Raw genomic sequence first — 22398 nt, forward strand, 5'->3', positions numbered from 1 at the left:
AATGTCACACATATTTGGCCTGCAACTTTCTGTGCGACAAATTCAGACAGGAAAAATCAGTATAAATCCTTAGAAAATTATCCCCCAGTGTCTCCATCTGCTGGCGGTATTGAATAAGCATTGCTGCACTGATGGGGTATGCATTAGACGAAAAAAAAGAAGAAAAAGAAGAATAATACGCCCAGAAAAGAGGCGAAAAGGAGAAAAACGTAAAAAAACGTGAAAAAAAAGTAAGAGGAAGAGAAGGGAAAAAAAGGTGGAAATGGGTTTAAAAGTGATTTCGGCGGAGAAATATATATATATATATATATATATATATATATATATATATATGCGCACACACACACATAGATATAAACGTATTCTCCGTTGAGATATTGCAGCCGCTGCTGTGTCCAGGCCCAGGAGCCTTAGCACTGTGCTGTGATGTCACTCAATACCACTGACATCACTAGGTGTAAACAACATCTCTCCTTTGCTGTGTATGTGACTATGGAGCTGTTTGGTGATGTCGTCTATTACGGCCTTCATAGAAGCAACAGGAGATTGTTGCATCCATCTTGAACCCTCAGAACTACAGTGCTATGATGTCACTCACTTCCACAGGCCTTGCAGAGTGTAAACAACAACAACCCAGCTTTGTTGTGTATGTAACCATAGGGATTTGTGATGTCACCTAGAACCTTCACAGCAGCGACAGCTTTATGAGGAGCATCAGCACTGCTCTGCCTGAGCAGAACCATCACCGCCATAGGTTGTCAAATAACCCGGATTTAACCCACACAGGTAAGTCCAATGGGGTGCAGGCATGTCCTCTATGCTTACAGCTTCCCGTGGGTGTTGGTTTGATACCGTTTGGGGACAGCCAAGGAGGCATCTGCAGGCAACAAAGGTAGGTGTGTGCTTGTGTGTGTGTTTCCTATGCAGATCCTAAGCCCAGTGTCACATGCAAGTAGGAGGAGTAAGAAGGGTTCCTGGCAAATCCGGGTTATGGATTGCATTTAAAAAGGCCCCGTGGGAGTGCAATGGGCCCCTGTCTTGCTGCTTAGCAATAATGGTATGGGTTTAGGTTCTGCTGTGTGTACTGGTGGTTGACTGCCCCCCAGCCCAGAGTGTGCATGGAAAATTGTCTGGCAGCCTCCCTGACAGCAAGCAGTGATAGTGCCCATGAAGGGGACCTTCTTGGGCCCGCCCCTTTCACGGTTATCGCTTCTCGGCCTTTTGGCTAAGATCAAGTGTAGTATCTGTTCTTATCAGTTTTCATGCTGGTGGGGATGGGTGCTGCATGGAGGATGCAGGTGTACCAGGGCTTTCCGGGGCTGGTTCTGAGGAATCAGCTCGACGGCTGCCCCGATGTGACCTGTTCCCTCCGGGTCTCGCCATGAGGCTGAGAGGGTCTAGAGCCGAGGTACTTTTGTGCCTCGGGGAGTGGTGACCCCGAGGTGCCGAAACTCACTGGGAGAATAGGCTCACTGAGTTGAAGCACGGGCACCATAATCTCTTCACCTTGTGGCACTCACCTCTTGATTCCCGGCCTTCTGGCTAGGATCAGAGAAATTTTTATAGATCCGGCCGGATGTCCGGGCAGTATATCTGCACACATTCACTTATTTATTTATTTTTTGTCTCACTGTGTCACTTTTTGCGTGTTGTGTGTTCACAGGATTTGTCAGGATGCGGTAGCCCTTCTGGGTGTCCCTCCTGGCGGTCTAGGGGAGGTGTGTGTGGCCATTAGGTTCCGCACCTCCCTGCAAACACCCCGGGTACTCCTGCTTCGCAGGGTACCTACCGTAATCGGCTCTGCGGGCAGATACCTTGGCTAACGCCAAGGGGGATGCCGCGAGCATTTGTGGTCTCCTAGTAGCTTCGGCGAAAAGGGACATCGAACCTGGAACCTCGCAGGTACCTTTTGGTCCGGAGGCGAAGGGTAAGGTTTGTTGGGGGGCCTCTCTCCTATCGGAGAAGGGCTTGCGATAGACCGCATCCTTTGTGCACGTTTTTTTTAGTGTAACACGTTTGCACTTTTTCTTGCACTTTGGGTGAATCGAAAGCACGTTCCTCGGCTTTAGATAAAAAAAAAAAAAAAAAAAATCTGTTCTTATCAGTTTAATATCTGATACGTCCCCTATCTGGGGACCATATATTAAATGGATTTTTGAGAACGGGGGCCGATTTCGAAGCTTGCTTCCGTCGCCCTATGCATTGACCCGATATGGCAGTATCTTCGGGTACAGTGCACCACCCCCTTACAGGGTTAAAAAGAAAGATTCCTACTTTCATTGCTACCTGCTTGCTGGCTAGCCAGCTAGCCAGCCCTGTGGGCCTTGCTGCTGCTGCAGCCAAAAAACAAAAGGTGGTGCTGCTGCTGCTTCTGCTGCTTCTGCTTCTGCTTGTGTCTGGCCCCTGTTGGAGCGTCCAGGCACAGGACTTCTGCTGCTGCTGACTAAATGGCCTCCTTAATTGGATCATTTGAGTAGCCAGCACACCTGTGCAGGTAGGGCATGACATGATAGGCAGCTGCCTTGATAGCGGGTGGGTGCTGAATGTTCCTAATTGACAAAATAAGATTAATGCTTATGAAGAAATATAAAATCTCATCCCTTCCCCAATATCGCGCCACACCCCTACCCCTTAATTCCCTGGTTGAACTTGATGGACATATGTCTTTTTTCGACCGTACTAACTATGTAACTATGTAACATAACATGGGGGGGGGGGTCTCCTGGCTGTTCACACAGGTGTGTCATTGCTGTACATTGACCATGCATTGCTTCTGTGGTATTGCAAAGGCAAAGACAAATGCTTCCAGCCATCCATTGCACTAATGGATTGGTCATCAGCTGGCTGTCTATGTCCCGCATCAATATAGACCAAAGTACAGAGGGTTAGGCTATGCTATTGTGCACCTACCTGATGCATCAGAAGGTGCGAGGCCCTTGCTAAATTCTGTGCACAGACTTTGAGATCTATGCTTTAGACTGTATCTAAACCTGCTCCAACATGGACTGACATTCTGGCCTACTTTCAGCCGATGCGACTTGTCTGTCGCTGAACAGTCGCTTTTTATGTATTCAGCACCTATGTATAATGTTGTAAAAATGCTCTAGAAGCTAAAGTCGCAGAAATGTCACACATATTTGGCCTGCAACTTTCTGTGCGACAAATTCAGACAGGAAAAATCAGTATAAATCCTTAGAAAATTATCCCCCAGTGTCTCCATCTGCTGGCGGTATTGAATAAGCATTGCTGCACTGATGGGGTATGCATTAGACGAAAAAAAAGAAGAAAAAGAAGAATAATACGCCCAGAAAAGAGGCGAAAAGGAGAAAAACGTAAAAAAACGTGAAAAAAAAGTAAGAGGAAGAGAAGGGAAAAAAAGGTGGAAATGGGTTTAAAAGTGATTTCGGCGGAGAAATATATATATATATATATATATATATATATATATATATATATATATGCGCACACACACACATAGATATAAACGTATTCTCCGTTGAGATATTGCAGCCGCTGCTGTGTCCAGGCCCAGGAGCCTTAGCACTGTGCTGTGATGTCACTCAATACCACTGACATCACTAGGTGTAAACAACATCTCTCCTTTGCTGTGTATGTGACTATGGAGCTGTTTGGTGATGTCGTCTATTACGGCCTTCATAGAAGCAACAGGAGATTGTTGCATCCATCTTGAACCCTCAGAACTACAGTGCTATGATGTCACTCACTTCCACAGGCCTTGCAGAGTGTAAACAACAACAACCCAGCTTTGTTGTGTATGTAACCATAGGGATTTGTGATGTCACCTAGAACCTTCACAGCAGCGACAGCTTTATGAGGAGCATCAGCACTGCTCTGCCTGAGCAGAACCATCACCGCCATAGGTTGTCAAATAACCCGGATTTAACCCACACAGGTAAGTCCAATGGGGTGCAGGCATGTCCTCTATGCTTACAGCTTCCCGTGGGTGTTGGTTTGATACCGTTTGGGGACAGCCAAGGAGGCATCTGCAGGCAACAAAGGTAGGTGTGTGCTTGTGTGTGTGTTTCCTATGCAGATCCTAAGCCCAGTGTCACATGCAAGTAGGAGGAGTAAGAAGGGTTCCTGGCAAATCCGGGTTATGGATTGCATTTAAAAAGGCCCCGTGGGAGTGCAATGGGCCCCTGTCTTGCTGCTTAGCAATAATGGTATGGGTTTAGGTTCTGCTGTGTGTACTGGTGGTTGACTGCCCCCCAGCCCAGAGTGTGCATGGAAAATTGTCTGGCAGCCTCCCTGACAGCAAGCAGTGATAGTGCCCATGAAGGGGACCTTGTTGGGCCCGCCCCTTTCACGGTTATCGCTTCTCGGCCTTTTGGCTAAGATCAAGTGTAGTATCTGTTCTTATCAGTTTAATATCTGATACGTCCCCTATCTGGGGACCATATATTAAATGGATTTTTGAGAACGGGGGCCGATTTCGAAGCTTGCTTCCGTCGCCCTATGCATTGACCCGATATGGCAGTATCTTCGGGTACAGTGCACCACCCCCTTACAGGGTTAAAAAGAAAGATTCCTACTTTCATTGCTACCTGCTTGCTGGCTAGCCAGCTAGCCAGCCCTGTGGGCCTTGCTGCTGCTGCAGCCAAAAAACAAAAGGTGGTGCTGCTGCTGCTTCTGCTTCTGCTTGTGTCTGGCCCCTGTTGGAGCGTCCAGGCACAGGACTTCTGCTGCTGCTGACTAAATGGCCTCCTTAATTGGATCATTTGAGTAGCCAGCACACCTGTGCAGGTAGGGCATGACATGATAGGCAGCTGCCTTGATAGCGGGTGGGTGCTGAATGTTCCTAATTGACAAAATAAGATTAATGCTTATGAAGAAATATAAAATCTCATCCCTTCCCCAATATCGCGCCACACCCCTACCCCTTAATTCCCTGGTTGAACTTGATGGACATATGTCTTTTTTCGACCGTACTAACTATGTAACTATGTAACATAACATGGGGGGGGGGTCTCCTGGCTGTTCACACAGGTGTGTCATTGCTGTACATTGACCATGCATTGCTTCTGTGGTATTGCAAAGGCAAAGACAAATGCTTCCAGCCATCCATTGCACTAATGGATTGGTCATCAGCTGGCTGTCTATGTCCCGCATCAATATAGACCAAAGTACAGAGGGTTAGGCTATGCTATTGTGCACCTACCTGATGCATCAGAAGGTGCGAGGCCCTTGCTAAATTCTGTGCACAGACTTTGAGATCTATGCTTTAGACTGTATCTAAACCTGCTCCAACATGGACTGACATTCTGGCCTACTTTCAGCCGATGCGACTTGTCTGTCGCTGAACAGTCGCTTTTTATGTATTCAGCACCTATGTATAATGTTGTAAAAATGCTCTAGAAGCTAAAGTCGCAGAAATGTCACACATATTTGGCCTGCAACTTTCTGTGCGACAAATTCAGACAGGAAAAATCAGTATAAATCCTTAGAAAATTATCCCCCAGTGTCTCCATCTGCTGGCGGTATTGAATAAGCATTGCTGCACTGATGGGGTATGCATTAGACGAAAAAAAAGAAGAAAAAGAAGAATAATACGCCCAGAAAAGAGGCGAAAAGGAGAAAAACGTAAAAAAACGTGAAAAAAAAGTAAGAGGAAGAGAAGGGAAAAAAAGGTGGAAATGGGTTTAAAAGTGATTTCGGCGGAGAAATATATATATATATATATATATATATATATATATATATATATATATGCGCACACACACACATAGATATAAACGTATTCTCCGTTGAGATATTGCAGCCGCTGCTGTGTCCAGGCCCAGGAGCCTTAGCACTGTGCTGTGATGTCACTCAATACCACTGACATCACTAGGTGTAAACAACATCTCTCCTTTGCTGTGTATGTGACTATGGAGCTGTTTGGTGATGTCGTCTATTACGGCCTTCATAGAAGCAACAGGAGATTGTTGCATCCATCTTGAACCCTCAGAACTACAGTGCTATGATGTCACTCACTTCCACAGGCCTTGCAGAGTGTAAACAACAACAACCCAGCTTTGTTGTGTATGTAACCATAGGGATTTGTGATGTCACCTAGAACCTTCACAGCAGCGACAGCTTTATGAGGAGCATCAGCACTGCTCTGCCTGAGCAGAACCATCACCGCCATAGGTTGTCAAATAACCCGGATTTAACCCACACAGGTAAGTCCAATGGGGTGCAGGCATGTCCTCTATGCTTACAGCTTCCCGTGGGTGTTGGTTTGATACCGTTTGGGGACAGCCAAGGAGGCATCTGCAGGCAACAAAGGTAGGTGTGTGCTTGTGTGTGTGTTTCCTATGCAGATCCTAAGCCCAGTGTCACATGCAAGTAGGAGGAGTAAGAAGGGTTCCTGGCAAATCCGGGTTATGGATTGCATTTAAAAAGGCCCCGTGGGAGTGCAATGGGCCCCTGTCTTGCTGCTTAGCAATAATGGTATGGGTTTAGGTTCTGCTGTGTGTACTGGTGGTTGACTGCCCCCCAGCCCAGAGTGTGCATGGAAAATTGTCTGGCAGCCTCCCTGACAGCAAGCAGTGATAGTGCCCATGAAGGGGACCTTGTTGGGCCCGCCCCTTTCACGGTTATCGCTTCTCGGCCTTTTGGCTAAGATCAAGTGTAGTATCTGTTCTTATCAGTTTAATATCTGATACGTCCCCTATCTGGGGACCATATATTAAATGGATTTTTGAGAACGGGGGCCGATTTCGAAGCTTGCTTCCGTCGCCCTATGCATTGACCCGATATGGCAGTATCTTCGGGTACAGTGCACCACCCCCTTACAGGGTTAAAAAGAAAGATTCCTACTTTCATTGCTACCTGCTTGCTGGCTAGCCAGCTAGCCAGCCCTGTGGGCCTTGCTGCTGCTGCAGCCAAAAAACAAAAGGTGGTGCTGCTGCTGCTTCTGCTTCTGCTTGTGTCTGGCCCCTGTTGGAGCGTCCAGGCACAGGACTTCTGCTGCTGCTGACTAAATGGCCTCCTTAATTGGATCATTTGAGTAGCCAGCACACCTGTGCAGGTAGGGCATGACATGATAGGCAGCTGCCTTGATAGCGGGTGGGTGCTGAATGTTCCTAATTGACAAAATAAGATTAATGCTTATGAAGAAATATAAAATCTCATCCCTTCCCCAATATCGCGCCACACCCCTACCCCTTAATTCCCTGGTTGAACTTGATGGACATATGTCTTTTTTCGACCGTACTAACTATGTAACTATGTAACATAACATGGGGGGGGGGTCTCCTGGCTGTTCACACAGGTGTGTCATTGCTGTACATTGACCATGCATTGCTTCTGTGGTATTGCAAAGGCAAAGACAAATGCTTCCAGCCATCCATTGCACTAATGGATTGGTCATCAGCTGGCTGTCTATGTCCCGCATCAATATAGACCAAAGTACAGAGGGTTAGGCTATGCTATTGTGCACCTACCTGATGCATCAGAAGGTGCGAGGCCCTTGCTAAATTCTGTGCACAGACTTTGAGATCTATGCTTTAGACTGTATCTAAACCTGCTCCAACATGGACTGACATTCTGGCCTACTTTCAGCCGATGCGACTTGTCTGTCGCTGAACAGTCGCTTTTTATGTATTCAGCACCTATGTATAATGTTGTAAAAATGCTCTAGAAGCTAAAGTCGCAGAAATGTCACACATATTTGGCCTGCAACTTTCTGTGCGACAAATTCAGACAGGAAAAATCAGTATAAATCCTTAGAAAATTATCCCCCAGTGTCTCCATCTGCTGGCGGTATTGAATAAGCATTGCTGCACTGATGGGGTATGCATTAGACGAAAAAAAAGAAGAAAAAGAAGAATAATACGCCCAGAAAAGAGGCGAAAAGGAGAAAAACGTAAAAAAACGTGAAAAAAAAGTAAGAGGAAGAGAAGGGAAAAAAAGGTGGAAATGGGTTTAAAAGTGATTTCGGCGGAGAAATATATATATATATATATATATATATATATATATATATATGCGCACACACACACATAGATATAAACGTATTCTCCGTTGAGATATTGCAGCCGCTGCTGTGTCCAGGCCCAGGAGCCTTAGCACTGTGCTGTGATGTCACTCAATACCACTGACATCACTAGGTGTAAACAACATCTCTCCTTTGCTGTGTATGTGACTATGGAGCTGTTTGGTGATGTCGTCTATTACGGCCTTCATAGAAGCAACAGGAGATTGTTGCATCCATCTTGAACCCTCAGAACTACAGTGCTATGATGTCACTCACTTCCACAGGCCTTGCAGAGTGTAAACAACAACAACCCAGCTTTGTTGTGTATGTAACCATAGGGATTTGTGATGTCACCTAGAACCTTCACAGCAGCGACAGCTTTATGAGGAGCATCAGCACTGCTCTGCCTGAGCAGAACCATCACCGCCATAGGTTGTCAAATAACCCGGATTTAACCCACACAGGTAAGTCCAATGGGGTGCAGGCATGTCCTCTATGCTTACAGCTTCCCGTGGGTGTTGGTTTGATACCGTTTGGGGACAGCCAAGGAGGCATCTGCAGGCAACAAAGGTAGGTGTGTGCTTGTGTGTGTGTTTCCTATGCAGATCCTAAGCCCAGTGTCACATGCAAGTAGGAGGAGTAAGAAGGGTTCCTGGCAAATCCGGGTTATGGATTGCATTTAAAAAGGCCCCGTGGGAGTGCAATGGGCCCCTGTCTTGCTGCTTAGCAATAATGGTATGGGTTTAGGTTCTGCTGTGTGTACTGGTGGTTGACTGCCCCCCAGCCCAGAGTGTGCATGGAAAATTGTCTGGCAGCCTCCCTGACAGCAAGCAGTGATAGTGCCCATGAAGGGGACCTTGTTGGGCCCGCCCCTTTCACGGTTATCGCTTCTCGGCCTTTTGGCTAAGATCAAGTGTAGTATCTGTTCTTATCAGTTTAATATCTGATACGTCCCCTATCTGGGGACCATATATTAAATGGATTTTTGAGAACGGGGGCCGATTTCGAAGCTTGCTTCCGTCGCCCTATGCATTGACCCGATATGGCAGTATCTTCGGGTACAGTGCACCACCCCCTTACAGGGTTAAAAAGAAAGATTCCTACTTTCATTGCTACCTGCTTGCTGGCTAGCCAGCTAGCCAGCCCTGTGGGCCTTGCTGCTGCTGCAGCCAAAAAACAAAAGGTGGTGCTGCTGCTGCTTCTGCTGCTTCTGCTTCTGCTTGTGTCTGGCCCCTGTTGGAGCGTCCAGGCACAGGACTTCTGCTGCTGCTGACTAAATGGCCTCCTTAATTGGATCATTTGAGTAGCCAGCACACCTGTGCAGGTAGGGCATGACATGATAGGCAGCTGCCTTGATAGCGGGTGGGTGCTGAATGTTCCTAATTGACAAAATAAGATTAATGCTTATGAAGAAATATAAAATCTCATCCCTTCCCCAATATCGCGCCACACCCCTACCCCTTAATTCCCTGGTTGAACTTGATGGACATATGTCTTTTTTCGACCGTACTAACTATGTAACTATGTAACATAACATGGGGGGGGGGGTCTCCTGGCTGTTCACACAGGTGTGTCATTGCTGTACATTGACCATGCATTGCTTCTGTGGTATTGCAAAGGCAAAGACAAATGCTTCCAGCCATCCATTGCACTAATGGATTGGTCATCAGCTGGCTGTCTATGTCCCGCATCAATATAGACCAAAGTACAGAGGGTTAGGCTATGCTATTGTGCACCTACCTGATGCATCAGAAGGTGCGAGGCCCTTGCTAAATTCTGTGCACAGACTTTGAGATCTATGCTTTAGACTGTATCTAAACCTGCTCCAACATGGACTGACATTCTGGCCTACTTTCAGCCGATGCGACTTGTCTGTCGCTGAACAGTCGCTTTTTATGTATTCAGCACCTATGTATAATGTTGTAAAAATGCTCTAGAAGCTAAAGTCGCAGAAATGTCACACATATTTGGCCTGCAACTTTCTGTGCGACAAATTCAGACAGGAAAAATCAGTATAAATCCTTAGAAAATTATCCCCCAGTGTCTCCATCTGCTGGCGGTATTGAATAAGCATTGCTGCACTGATGGGGTATGCATTAGACGAAAAAAAAGAAGAAAAAGAAGAATAATACGCCCAGAAAAGAGGCGAAAAGGAGAAAAACGTAAAAAAACGTGAAAAAAAAGTAAGAGGAAGAGAAGGGAAAAAAAGGTGGAAATGGGTTTAAAAGTGATTTCGGCGGAGAAATATATATATATATATATATATATATATATATATATGCGCACACACACACATAGATATAAACGTATTCTCCGTTGAGATATTGCAGCCGCTGCTGTGTCCAGGCCCAGGAGCCTTAGCACTGTGCTGTGATGTCACTCAATACCACTGACATCACTAGGTGTAAACAACATCTCTCCTTTGCTGTGTATGTGACTATGGAGCTGTTTGGTGATGTCGTCTATTACGGCCTTCATAGAAGCAACAGGAGATTGTTGCATCCATCTTGAACCCTCAGAACTACAGTGCTATGATGTCACTCACTTCCACAGGCCTTGCAGAGTGTAAACAACAACAACCCAGCTTTGTTGTGTATGTAACCATAGGGATTTGTGATGTCACCTAGAACCTTCACAGCAGCGACAGCTTTATGAGGAGCATCAGCACTGCTCTGCCTGAGCAGAACCATCACCGCCATAGGTTGTCAAATAACCCGGATTTAACCCACACAGGTAAGTCCAATGGGGTGCAGGCATGTCCTCTATGCTTACAGCTTCCCGTGGGTGTTGGTTTGATACCGTTTGGGGACAGCCAAGGAGGCATCTGCAGGCAACAAAGGTAGGTGTGTGCTTGTGTGTGTGTTTCCTATGCAGATCCTAAGCCCAGTGTCACATGCAAGTAGGAGGAGTAAGAAGGGTTCCTGGCAAATCCGGGTTATGGATTGCATTTAAAAAGGCCCCGTGGGAGTGCAATGGGCCCCTGTCTTGCTGCTTAGCAATAATGGTATGGGTTTAGGTTCTGCTGTGTGTACTGGTGGTTGACTGCCCCCCAGCCCAGAGTGTGCATGGAAAATTGTCTGGCAGCCTCCCTGACAGCAAGCAGTGATAGTGCCCATGAAGGGGACCTTGTTGGGCCCGCCCCTTTCACGGTTATCGCTTCTCGGCCTTTTGGCTAAGATCAAGTGTAGTATCTGTTCTTATCAGTTTAATATCTGATACGTCCCCTATCTGGGGACCATATATTAAATGGATTTTTGAGAACGGGGGCCGATTTCGAAGCTTGCTTCCGTCGCCCTATGCATTGACCCGATATGGCAGTATCTTCGGGTACAGTGCACCACCCCCTTACAGGGTTAAAAAGAAAGATTCCTACTTTCATTGCTACCTGCTTGCTGGCTAGCCAGCTAGCCAGCCCTGTGGGCCTTGCTGCTGCTGCAGCCAAAAAACAAAAGGTGGTGCTGCTGCTGCATCTGCTGCTTCTGCTTCTGCTTGTGTCTGGCCCCTGTTGGAGCGTCCAGGCACAGGACTTCTGCTGCTGCTGACTAAATGGCCTCCTTAATTGGATCATTTGAGTAGCCAGCACACCTGTGCAGGTAGGGCATGACATGATAGGCAGCTGCCTTGATAGCGGGTGGGTGCTGAATGTTCCTAATTGACAAAATAAGATTAATGCTTATGAAGAAATATAAAATCTCATCCCTTCCCCAATATCGCGCCACACCCCTACCCCTTAATTCCCTGGTTGAACTTGATGGACATATGTCTTTTTTCGACCGTACTAACTATGTAACTATGTAACATAACATGGGGGGGGGGGTCTCCTGGCTGTTCACACAGGTGTGTCATTGCTGTACATTGACCATGCATTGCTTCTGTGGTATTGCAAAGGCAAAGACAAATGCTTCCAGCCATCCATTGCACTAATGGATTGGTCATCAGCTGGCTGTCTATGTCCCGCATCAATATAGACCAAAGTACAGAGGGTTAGGCTATGCTATTGTGCACCTACCTGATGCATCAGAAGGTGCGAGGCCCTTGCTAAATTCTGTGCACAGACTTTGAGATCTATGCTTTAGACTGTATCTAAACCTGCTCCAACATGGACTGACATTCTGGCCTACTTTCAGCCGATGCGACTTGTCTGTCGCTGAACAGTCGCTTTTTATGTATTCAGCACCTATGTATAATGTTGTAAAAATGCTCTAGAAGCTAAAGTCGCAGAAATGTCACACATATTTGGCCTGCAACTTTCTGTGCGACAAATTCAGACAGGAAAAATCAGTATAAATCCTTAGAAAATTATCCCCCAGTGTCTCCATCTGCTGGCGGTATTGAATAAGCATTGCTGCACTGATGGGGTATGCATTAGACGAAAAAAAAGAAGAAAAAGAAGAATAATACGCCCAGAAAAGAGGCGAAAAGGAGAAAAACGTAAAAAAACGTGAAAAAAAAGTAAGAGGAAGAGAAGGGAAAAAAAGGTGGAAATGGGTTTAAAAGTGATTTCGGCGGAGAAATATATATATATATATATATATATATATATATATATATATATGCGCACACACACACATAGATATAAACGTATTCTCCGTTGAGATATTGCAGCCGCTGCTGTGTCCAGGCCCAGGAGCCTTAGCACTGTGCTGTGATGTCACTCAATACCACTGACATCACTAGGTGTAAACAACATCTCTCCTTTGCTGTGTATGTGACTATGGAGCTGTTTGGTGATGTCGTCTATTACGGCCTTCATAGAAGCAACAGGAGATTGTTGCATCCATCTTGAACCCTCAGAACTACAGTGCTATGATGTCACTCACTTCCACAGGCCTTGCAGAGTGTAAACAACAACAACCCAGCTTTGTTGTGTATGTAACCATAGGGATTTGTGATGTCACCTAGAACCTTCACAGCAGCGACAGCTTTATGAGGAGCATCAGCACTGCTCTGCCTGAGCAGAACCATCACCGCCATAGGTTGTCAAATAACCCGGATTTAACCCACACAGGTAAGTCCAATGGGGTGCAGGCATGTCCTCTATGCTTACAGCTTCCCGTGGGTGTTGGTTTGATACCGTTTGGGGACAGCCAAGGAGGCATCTGCAGGCAACAAAGGTAGGTGTGTGCTTGTGTGTGTGTTTCCTATGCAGATCCTAAGCCCAGTGTCACATGCAAGTAGGAGGAGTAAGAAGGGTTCCTGGCAAATCCGGGTTATGGATTGCATTTAAAAAGGCCCCGTGGGAGTGCAATGGGCCCCTGTCTTGCTGCTTAGCAATAATGGTATGGGTTTAGGTTCTGCTGTGTGTACTGGTGGTTGACTGCCCCCCAGCCCAGAGTGTGCATGGAAAATTGTCTGGCAGCCTCCCTGACAGCAAGCAGTGATAGTGCCCATGAAGGGGACCTTCTTGGGCCCGCCCCTTTCACGGTTATCGCTTCTCGGCCTTTTGGCTAAGATCAAGTGTAGTATCTGTTCTTATCAGTTTTCATGCTGGTGGGGATGGGTGCTGCATGGAGGATGCAGGTGTACCAGGGCTTTCCGGGGCTGGTTCTGAGGAATCAGCTCGACGGCTGCCCCGATGTGACCTGTTCCCTCCGGGTCTCGCCATGAGGCTGAGAGGGTCTAGAGCCGAGGTACTTTTGTGCCTCGGGGAGTGGTGACCCCGAGGTGCCGAAACTCACTGGGAGAATAGGCTCACTGAGTTGAAGCACGGGCACCATAATCTCTTCACCTTGTGGCACTCACCTCTTGATTCCCGGCCTTCTGGCTAGGATCAGAGAAATTTTTATAGATCCGGCCGGATGTCCGGGCAGTATATCTGCACACATTCACTTATTTATTTATTTTTTGTCTCACTGTGTCACTTTTTGCGTGTTGTGTGTTCACAGGATTTGTCAGGATGCGGTAGCCCTTCTGGGTGTCCCTCCTGGCGGTCTAGGGGAGGTGTGTGTGGCCATTAGGTTCCGCACCTCCCTGCAAACACCCCGGGTACTCCTGCTTCGCAGGGTACCTACCGTAATCGGCTCTGCGGGCAGATACCTTGGCTAACGCCAAGGGGGATGCCGCGAGCATTTGTGGTCTCCTAGTAGCTTCGGCGAAAAGGGACATCGAACCTGGAACCTCGCAGGTACCTTTTGGTCCGGAGGCGAAGGGTAAGGTTTGTTGGGGGGCCTCTCTCCTATCGGAGAAGGGCTTGCGATAGACCGCATCCTTTGTGCACGTTTTTTTTAGTGTAACACGTTTGCACTTTTTCTTGCACTTTGGGTGAATCGAAAGCACGTTCCTCGGCTTTAGATAAAAAAAAAAAAAAAAAAAATCTGTTCTTATCAGTTTAATATCTGATACGTCCCCTATCTGGGGACCATATATTAAATGGATTTTTGAGAACGGGGGCCGATTTCGAAGCTTGCTTCCGTCGCCCTATGCATTGACCCGATATGGCAGTATCTTCGGGTACAGTGCACCACCCCCTTACAGGGTTAAAAAGAAAGATTCCTACTTTCATTGCTACCTGCTTGCTGGCTAGCCAGCTAGCCAGCCCTGTGGGCCTTGCTGCTGCTGCAGCCAAAAAACAAAAGGTGGTGCTGCTGCTGCTTCTGCTGCTTCTGCTTCTGCTTGTGTCTGGCCCCTGTTGGAGCGTCCAGGCACAGGACTTCTGCTGCTGCTGACTAAATGGCCTCCTTAATTGGATCATTTGAGTAGCCAGCACACCTGTGCAGGTAGGGCATGACATGATAGGCAGCTGCCTTGATAGCGGGTGGGTGCTGAATGTTCCTAATTGACAAAATAAGATTAATGCTTATGAAGAAATATAAAATCTCATCCCTTCCCCAATATCGCGCCACACCCCTACCCCTTAATTCCCTGGTTGAACTTGATGGACATATGTCTTTTTTCGACCGTACTAACTATGTAACTATGTAACATAACATGGGGGGGGGGGTCTCCTGGCTGTTCACACAGGTGTGTCATTGCTGTACATTGACCATGCATTGCTTCTGTGGTATTGCAAAGGCAAAGACAAATGCTTCCAGCCATCCATTGCACTAATGGATTGGTCATCAGCTGGCTGTCTATGTCCCGCATCAATATAGACCAAAGTACAGAGGGTTAGGCTATGCTATTGTGCACCTACCTGATGCATCAGAAGGTGCGAGGCCCTTGCTAAATTCTGTGCACAGACTTTGAGATCTATGCTTTAGACTGTATCTAAACCTGCTCCAACATGGACTGACATTCTGGCCTACTTTCAGCCGATGCGACTTGTCTGTCGCTGAACAGTCGCTTTTTATGTATTCAGCACCTATGTATAATGTTGTAAAAATGCTCTAGAAGCTAAAGTCGCAGAAATGTCACACATATTTGGCCTGCAACTTTCTGTGCGACAAATTCAGACAGGAAAAATCAGTATAAATCCTTAGAAAATTATCCCCCAGTGTCTCCATCTGCTGGCGGTATTGAATAAGCATTGCTGCACTGATGGGGTATGCATTAGACGAAAAAAAAGAAGAAAAAGAAGAATAATACGCCCAGAAAAGAGGCGAAAAGGAGAAAAACGTAAAAAAACGTGAAAAAAAAGTAAGAGGAAGAGAAGGGAAAAAAAGGTGGAAATGGGTTTAAAAGTGATTTCGGCGGAGAAATATATATATATATATATATATATATATATATATATATATATATGCGCACACACACACATAGATATAAACGTATTCTCCGTTGAGATATTGCAGCCGCTGCTGTGTCCAGGCCCAGGAGCCTTAGCACTGTGCTGTGATGTCACTCAATACCACTGACATCACTAGGTGTAAACAACATCTCTCCTTTGCTGTGTATGTGACTATGGAGCTGTTTGGTGATGTCGTCTATTACGGCCTTCATAGAAGCAACAGGAGATTGTTGCATCCATCTTGAACCCTCAGAACTACAGTGCTATGATGTCACTCACTTCCACAGGCCTTGCAGAGTGTAAACAACAACAACCCAGCTTTGTTGTGTATGTAACCATAGGGATTTGTGATGTCACCTAGAACCTTCACAGCAGCGACAGCTTTATGAGGAGCATCAGCACTGCTCTGCCTGAGCAGAACCATCACCGCCATAGGTTGTCAAATAACCCGGATTTAACCCACACAGGTAAGTCCAATGGGGTGCAGGCATGTCCTCTATGCTTACAGCTTCCCGTGGGTGTTGGTTTGATACCGTTTGGGGACAGCCAAGGAGGCATCTGCAGGCAACAAAGGTAGGTGTGTGCTTGTGTGTGTGTTTCCTATGCAGATCCTAAGCCCAGTGTCACATGCAAGTAGGAGGAGTAAGAAGGGTTCCTGGCAAATCCGGGTTATGGATTGCATTTAAAAAGGCCCCGTGGGAGTGCAATGGGCCCCTGTCTTGCTGCTTAGCAATAATGGTATGGGTTTAGGTTCTGCTGTGTGTACTGGTGGTTGACTGCCCCCCAGCCCAGAGTGTGCATGGAAAATTGTCTGGCAGCCTCCCTGACAGCAAGCAGTGATAGTGCCCATGAAGGGGACCTTGTTGGGCCCGCCCCTTTCACGGTTATCGCTTCTCGGCCTTTTGGCTAAGATCAAGTGTAGTATCTGTTCTTATCAGTTTAATATCTGATACGTCCCCTATCTGGGGACCATATATTAAATGGATTTTTGAGAACGGGGGCCGATTTCGAAGCTTGCTTCCGTCGCCCTATGCATTGACCCGATATGGCAGTATCTTCGGGTACAGTGCACCACCCCCTTACAGGGTTAAAAAGAAAGATTCCTACTTTCATTGCTACCTGCTTGCTGGCTAGCCAGCTAGCCAGCCCTGTGGGCCTTGCTGCTGCTGCAGCCAAAAAACAAAAGGTGGTGCTGCTGCTGCTTCTGCTTCTGCTTGTGTCTGGCCCCTGTTGGAGCGTCCAGGCACAGGACTTCTGCTGCTGCTGACTAAATGGCCTCCTTAATTGGATCATTTGAGTAGCCAGCACACCTGTGCAGGTAGGGCATGACATGATAGGCAGCTGCCTTGATAGCGGGTGGGTGCTGAATGTTCCTAATTGACAAAATAAGATTAATGCTTATGAAGAAATATAAAATCTCATCCCTTCCCCAATATCGCGCCACACCCCTACCCCTTAATTCCCTGGTTGAACTTGATGGACATATGTCTTTTTTCGACCGTACTAACTATGTAACTATGTAACATAACATGGGGGGGGGGTCTCCTGGCTGTTCACACAGGTGTGTCATTGCTGTACATTGACCATGCATTGCTTCTGTGGTATTGCAAAGGCAAAGACAAATGCTTCCAGCCATCCATTGCACTAATGGATTGGTCATCAGCTGGCTGTCTATGTCCCGCATCAATATAGACCAAAGTACAGAGGGTTAGGCTATGCTATTGTGCACCTACCTGATGCATCAGAAGGTGCGAGGCCCTTGCTAAATTCTGTGCACAGACTTTGAGATCTATGCTTTAGACTGTATCTAAACCTGCTCCAACATGGACTGACATTCTGGCCTACTTTCAGCCGATGCGACTTGTCTGTCGCTGAACAGTCGCTTTTTATGTATTCAGCACCTATGTATAATGTTGTAAAAATGCTCTAGAAGCTAAAGTCGCAGAAATGTCACACATATTTGGCCTGCAACTTTCTGTGCGACAAATTCAGACAGGAAAAATCAGTATAAATCCTTAGAAAATTATCCCCCAGTGTCTCCATCTGCTGGCGGTATTGAATAAGCATTGCTGCACTGATGGGGTATGCATTAGACGAAAAAAAAGAAGAAAAAGAAGAATAATACGCCCAGAAAAGAGGCGAAAAGGAGAAAAACGTAAAAAAACGTGAAAAAAAAGTAAGAGGAAGAGAAGGGAAAAAAAGGTGGAAATGGGTTTAAAAGTGATTTCGGCGGAGAAATATATATATATATATATATATATATATATATATATATATATATATATATATATATGCGCACACACACACATAGATATAAACGTATTCTCCGTTGAGATATTGCAGCCGCTGCTGTGTCCAGGCCCAGGAGCCTTAGCACTGTGCTGTGATGTCACTCAATACCACTGACATCACTAGGTGTAAACAACATCTCTCCTTTGCTGTGTATGTGACTATGGAGCTGTTTGGTGATGTCGTCTATTACGGCCTTCATAGAAGCAACAGGAGATTGTTGCATCCATCTTGAACCCTCAGAACTACAGTGCTATGATGTCACTCACTTCCACAGGCCTTGCAGAGTGTAAACAACAACAACCCAGCTTTGTTGTGTATGTAACCATAGGGATTTGTGATGTCACCTAGAACCTTCACAGCAGCGACAGCTTTATGAGGAGCATCAGCACTGCTCTGCCTGAGCAGAACCATCACCGCCATAGGTTGTCAAATAACCCGGATTTAACCCACACAGGTAAGTCCAATGGGGTGCAGGCATGTCCTCTATGCTTACAGCTTCCCGTGGGTGTTGGTTTGATACCGTTTGGGGACAGCCAAGGAGGCATCTGCAGGCAACAAAGGTAGGTGTGTGCTTGTGTGTGTGTTTCCTATGCAGATCCTAAGCCCAGTGTCACATGCAAGTAGGAGGAGTAAGAAGGGTTCCTGGCAAATCCGGGTTATGGATTGCATTTAAAAAGGCCCCGTGGGAGTGCAATGGGCCCCTGTCTTGCTGCTTAGCAATAATGGTATGGGTTTAGGTTCTGCTGTGTGTACTGGTGGTTGACTGCCCCCCAGCCCAGAGTGTGCATGGAAAATTGTCTGGCAGCCTCCCTGACAGCAAGCAGTGATAGTGCCCATGAAGGGGACCTTGTTGGGCCCGCCCCTTTCACGGTTATCGCTTCTCGGCCTTTTGGCTCAGATCAAGTGTAAACTTGGTCTGGGTCAGGGGTGCGTGTTTCTCTGCTTGCAGAGGGTTTTTTCAGGAGGCGATACTGTGGTCTCAGACCGACAGAGAAGATGGCAGCTGGATTCGTTAAGAACACTATTCGGGTGAAGGTGGAGGTTTCTGATGTGGAGAAGAATAAGATCACGTTTGTGGGGCGTCGTTTGGTGGAGGACATGGCCGGGATACCGATGAAGGACGTCTTTTGCTTACAGGAAAGTAAGCGGCAAGGTATATATGATGTGAGTTTCTACACTATTAATGGGTGCCTGTCCTTTTACCAGAGCCTGCGTGAGAATGTGGAAAATACCATTATGAAGAATGTGTCGTTTGAGCCTTTGTTTGAGTTGGAGGAGAAACCCCTTTTAGTCCGTGTATACAACCCGTTTATGGATGTGAAGTTGGTGGAAAATTTTTTGAAGCAGTACTGTGAGACTGTCAGAGGAGGGATTGCACAGAAGAGCATATTGGGAGTGTTTAATGCGGAGTATAAGTTTTTGGTGAAGTTGAAGCAAGATGCCAGTGGAATTTACGGAGTGCAGCATCCCCCGGCGAGTTTTTCTATTGCGGGGCAGAGAGGTTATCTTACCTACCCTGGGCAGCCCATGTTCTGCAGAAAGTGCCATATGTTTGGGCATGTGAAGGAGAATTGTGCGGCTGTGAGAGTGTGCAGGAATTGCCAGAAAGAGGGACATGAGGCCAATGCGTGTCCTGAGCCAAAAAAATGCCATGTATGTGGAGAGGCTGGACATGTGATGAGAGAGTGCCCGGAAGAGAGAAAAAGGAGGGAGGAGGAGAAGATCGAAAGACAGAAAGAGGTAGAAAGGAAGCAGGAGGAGGGAAAGAGATACCTGGAAGAGAGAGATAAAATGGAGACAAGTGCTGTGATGGAGGGGACTCCAGTTTTGGAGGGGACTCCAGTTTTGGAGGGGTCTCCAATTTTGGAGGGAAATCCAATTTTGGAGGGAAAGCCCATTTTGGAGGGAAAACCCGTTTTGGCGGGAAAACCTGGACTTAAGCTTATGGAGAGCAAGACTGTGGCTGTGGTGCAGAAGGAGTTGGAGGAAGAGATGGAGAATGAGCCTGTGATTGAAGATTTTACTACCGATTCAGAGAGTGCTGTGTCTTCAGGAAGGCATAGAGGGAAGAAAGTGGCGGATGATTTGTGTCACAGGTATCCAAAAAAAGCGAGAAAGAAAGAATGGGCTGAGAGGAGTGAGGAGACTTCGTTTAGTTCGAGAAACCCTTTCGAACCATTATTTAGATCCGAGGTGGATCAGGAAGGTGATGGACAAGTACCGCTTGGTACCTTAACCCGTAGAACATCGCATTGATTGGTGTTTTCTTTTGTATATAGGTGATTGTTTTGTTGTGTTTTTTTTCCTTTGTTTGTTTTTTTCATATGGGGATAGTAGTATGTCTTTTAAAATAATTTCATCTAATGTTAGGGTGTTTAGGAGTAGGGTTAGGAGGGCTGCAATTTTGCAGGAGTTGGCAGGTATGGGGGCTGATGTTATTTGTGTACAAGAGTGTGGGTTGGTGGAAGAGGTAGGGAAGGGGGAGTGGGGATATGGGGATTCTGTGTGGTCTATGTCTTCTGTAAATAGGAATGATGGGGTTGGTGTGTTATTTAAGGATAAGAGGTTCAAGGTAGAGAGCCATACAGTGATTGAAGAGGGAAGGTGTTTGATGGTTAAGGTGGAGGTGGGTGGAGTTAAGGTTCGAATATTTAATGTGTATGCGTCTGTTAAGAAGAATGAGAGGGTGGAGTTGTTTGAGAAGTTAAAGTTGTTTTTGCCGGGGAGAGAGCCTATGGTATGTGTGGGGGATTTCAATTGTGAGATTGAAGGGAGTAAGATCGATGTATCTGGTAGGATGTTGAGGAATGTGGTGAATGATTTGAGGTTGCAAGATGTGGCTAAATTGTGTAATGTTGATGTGTGTCCGACTTATTTTTCAGATAGGGGAAAGTGTGCTTCAAGATTGGATATGTGTTTTGTGTCAAAAGGAGTGTTGGGTAGGGAGTATATGCAAATGAAGGTATTGTATTCAGATCATGAGTGTGTAAGATATGATTTGGGGTTTAATGTGGAATGTTTGAGTGGGCGGGGTTTATGGAAATTGAATGTTAGTTTGATGGAGGAGGGAGGGGTGTATGAGAGGTATGTGAAGAAGTATGAGGTTTGGAAGAGGAGGAAAGCTGATTTTGTGGATGTATTGCAGTGGTGGAGTTGGGTGAAGGAGAGAACGCATGTTTTCTTTAAAAGAGAGGGGTATAAGAGAGCTGCGGGAAAGAGAAGAAGGTATGAGTGGCTGCAGAAGAGATTGATCTTTTTGAAAAAATGGAGGAAGAGTGGTGGTTGTGTGGAGAGTGAGATTGAAGAGATTAAGAAGGAAGTAGAGAAGTGGATGTTGGAGAGAGGAAGAGAGATTGTGTATCAGGCTAAGTTGAATAAGTTGGAGAAGGGTGAGAGATGCTCAAGGTTTTTCTTTAAAAGGGTGTCTGGTAAAAGAGAGGAGTTGATAGAGGTGTATGATAAGGATGGTGTGATGGTTAAAGGTAAAAGAGTGTTGAGTGTGGTTGAGGATTTTTATAAGGATTTATATGCTGAGAAGGAGTGTGATATGGGTCTGCAGTCTGAGGTGATTGGGAAGATTGAGAGCAGAGTGCATGACAGGGAGGCAGATAGCCTGGTGAAAGGTGTGGGAGTGAAAGAATTGGAGTTGGTGATTAAAAGTATGGCTAGAAATAAGACACCAGGTGAGGATGGGTTGCCGGTGGAATTTTATGCTAGAATGTGGGAGACGGTTAAAGTGGATTTGGTGGAGATTTATGATTTTGTGTGCAAGAATGGTAGATTGGAGGAAAGTATGAAGAGTGGAGTGGTGGTATTGATCTTTAAAAAAGGGGATAGAAAGGATGTGAGGAATTGGAGACCGATTACGTTATTGAATGTTGATTATAAAATTCTTGCAAAGGTGTTGGCGAATAGAATGAGGGATGTGATTGATCAGGTGATTGGAGAAGAACAAGTATGTGGTGTGCCAAAAAGAAGGATAAGTGAGAATTTGGGTTTGTTGCGTGATGTATTATGGGATTGCTTGGGTAGAGATCAGTGTGTTGGAGTGTTGTCTTTGGATTTTGAGAAAGCTTTTGATAGGTTGTCACATGAGTTTTTATTTAAAGTGTTGGATAGAATGGGTTTTCCGGAAGGTTTTGTTAAAATGATTAGAGTATTGTATGATGGAGTGTATAGTAAAGTATTAATTAATGGCTGGGTTAGTAAGAAAGTGAATGTGTGTTCTGGAGTGAGACAGGGGTGTCCCCTGTCACCCTTGGTCTTTATATGTGCGATAGAGCCTTTGTTGGAGTTGTTGAGAAGGGATAAGTGTATGAGAGGTGTGAGGATTCCTGGGAGTGGTGGGAGAGACTTGAAAGTGTTGGCATATATGGATGATGTTTGTGTGATCTGTGAGTATGTTGGAGCTTTGCAGAGAGCAAAGTTGTTGGCTGGGTATTTTTGTGGTGCTTCTGGT

General features: G+C 46.1%; 7 non-coding genes and 2 pseudogenes across 7 annotated transcripts; all 9 read left to right on the forward strand.

Moving 5' to 3' along the window:
- Positions 1–1205: 1205 nt before the first annotated feature.
- LOC130307259 (U2 spliceosomal RNA) lies at positions 1206–1365 on the forward strand (annotated as a pseudogene).
- A 693-nt stretch (positions 1366–2058) lies between these two features.
- LOC130307253 (U2 spliceosomal RNA) lies at positions 2059–2244 on the forward strand. The gene has a single exon (XR_008856456.1). It is a non-coding gene; the product is annotated as a U2 spliceosomal RNA (small nuclear RNA).
- Positions 2245–4332: 2088 nt separating this feature from the next.
- LOC130307163 (U2 spliceosomal RNA) lies at positions 4333–4523 on the forward strand. Its single transcript, XR_008856374.1, has one exon. It is a non-coding gene; the product is annotated as a U2 spliceosomal RNA (small nuclear RNA).
- Positions 4524–6601: 2078 nt separating this feature from the next.
- LOC130307164 (U2 spliceosomal RNA) lies at positions 6602–6792 on the forward strand. Its single transcript, XR_008856375.1, has one exon. It is a non-coding gene; the product is annotated as a U2 spliceosomal RNA (small nuclear RNA).
- Positions 6793–8864: 2072 nt separating this feature from the next.
- On the forward strand, positions 8865–9055 carry LOC130307165 (U2 spliceosomal RNA). Its single transcript, XR_008856376.1, has one exon. It is a non-coding gene; the product is annotated as a U2 spliceosomal RNA (small nuclear RNA).
- Positions 9056–11133: 2078 nt separating this feature from the next.
- Positions 11134–11324, forward strand: LOC130307167 (U2 spliceosomal RNA). Its single transcript, XR_008856378.1, has one exon. It is a non-coding gene; the product is annotated as a U2 spliceosomal RNA (small nuclear RNA).
- Positions 11325–13408: 2084 nt separating this feature from the next.
- On the forward strand, positions 13409–13568 carry LOC130307261 (U2 spliceosomal RNA; annotated as a pseudogene).
- A 693-nt stretch (positions 13569–14261) lies between these two features.
- LOC130307255 (U2 spliceosomal RNA) lies at positions 14262–14447 on the forward strand. Its single transcript, XR_008856457.1, has one exon. It is a non-coding gene; the product is annotated as a U2 spliceosomal RNA (small nuclear RNA).
- Positions 14448–16533: 2086 nt separating this feature from the next.
- On the forward strand, positions 16534–16724 carry LOC130307168 (U2 spliceosomal RNA). The gene has a single exon (XR_008856379.1). It is a non-coding gene; the product is annotated as a U2 spliceosomal RNA (small nuclear RNA).
- The last annotated feature ends 5674 nt before the right edge of the window (positions 16725–22398 follow it).

The sequence above is a fragment of the Hyla sarda genome, unplaced genomic scaffold (genome assembly GCF_029499605.1).
Source record: "Hyla sarda isolate aHylSar1 unplaced genomic scaffold, aHylSar1.hap1 scaffold_142, whole genome shotgun sequence".
Lineage (NCBI taxonomy): Eukaryota > Metazoa > Chordata > Amphibia > Anura > Hylidae > Hyla > Hyla sarda.